This window comes from Myotis davidii, unplaced genomic scaffold (assembly GCF_000327345.1).
Source record: "Myotis davidii unplaced genomic scaffold, ASM32734v1 scaffold762, whole genome shotgun sequence".
NCBI classification, from domain to species: Eukaryota; Metazoa; Chordata; class Mammalia; order Chiroptera; family Vespertilionidae; genus Myotis; species Myotis davidii.
The window spans coordinates 1427103-1428539 of NW_006293699.1; positions in this window are offsets into that span (position 1 = coordinate 1427103).

Below are 1437 nucleotides of genomic sequence, written 5' to 3' on the forward strand. Positions count from 1 at the left end.
CTCTCCCCCCCCCCCCCCCATTTTCCCTGGCTCTTCCGTCTCTACCTTCACAGCTCTAAGTTAGAAGGGACCTGGGTGGTACCATGATCAGGTCCTTCCCCAAAGCAGGAATTCCTTTTAAAGCACTTATGCACTGCCTGACTGTCTGCTTAAGCACCATCGGTGTCAGGAAAATTGCTAGGGCACCCCTCTCCCTTTCATTTTATTATGTGAAAACAGGCAGTACAAAAGTGAGCAGGGTAATTCCCCATCCTATCCCTGTCTCTCTTCCTGTGGCAACCATTGTTAAGGCTCTACGTATTGTTTTAAGAGGGTTTTGTACACGTATTCATATATGTGTAGCAGTCTTCCTTCAACCAGCACCAAACGTGTGTGTGTGTGTGTATTTAAAATACAAATGATAACATAATTCTATGTTAAATGCCATTCTGAGCACTCCCTATGACAGATAATAGTACCTGCATTTGAACTGGAATTTCTGTGGATTTCAAATGGTTAAGTCCTTGTTTTGGCTTCTAGAACATCACAGAATGAGTTGGACTCTTTTTTTATTTTTTATTTGTTTTAGAAAGAAAGGGAGAGGGAAGGGAGAGGGGGAGAGAGAGAAAGAGAGAAACATAGATGTGAGAGCGAAACTGCACCCCCCACACCCACTGAGGATTGAGCAAGCAACCTGGGCATGTGCCCCAGCCTGGAATCAACTGGCAGCCTTTTGGTGCACTGAGTGAGCCACACTGTCCAGGGCAACTCTCCCGTGAAATGATGGTTCTGCAAGAATTCCACAACTGTCTTCCCCAACTTGTTGTCCCAGCCTTCTGTCTTCCCCATCTCCCATCCTTCACACAATTCATTTCTGGCCAAAATGTTTTGAGCTCCTTTATTTCTCCTCCTGTGGCATTGTAGAATTACACATTTCTTTTTAAAAAAATATTTTTTTTTACTGATAAGAGAGAGGAAGGGAGAGGGAGAGAGAAATAGAAACATCAATGATGAGAATCATTGATCAGCTGCCTCCTGCATCCCCCCCACCCCCAAACCGGGGGATCAAGCCCACAACCTGAGCATGTGCCCTTGACCGGAATCAAACCTGGGACCCTTCAGTCTGCAGGCCAATGCTCTATCCACTGAACCAAACTGGCCAGGGCTATACATGTTTCTTGCCAAATAAAAATATTAAGAGTAATAATCTTGCTTTGAGTTAAAACAAGCTAATGACTTTTGGTGAAAGGTTTGTTTGGTTCTTGCTATCAGAGCCTTATGCCATTATCTGGCATACATGGTGCTATTACAGCATTGGGCTATAGACTGTTAGTTTCTAAAGACTACTATCTTGGTTATCTGAATTTGTTCTTGTTAATATTCACCCAAGGATATTTTTTCCATTGATTTTTAAAGAGAGTAGAAGAGAGGAATGGGGAGGTGGAGGGTGGAGAGAAG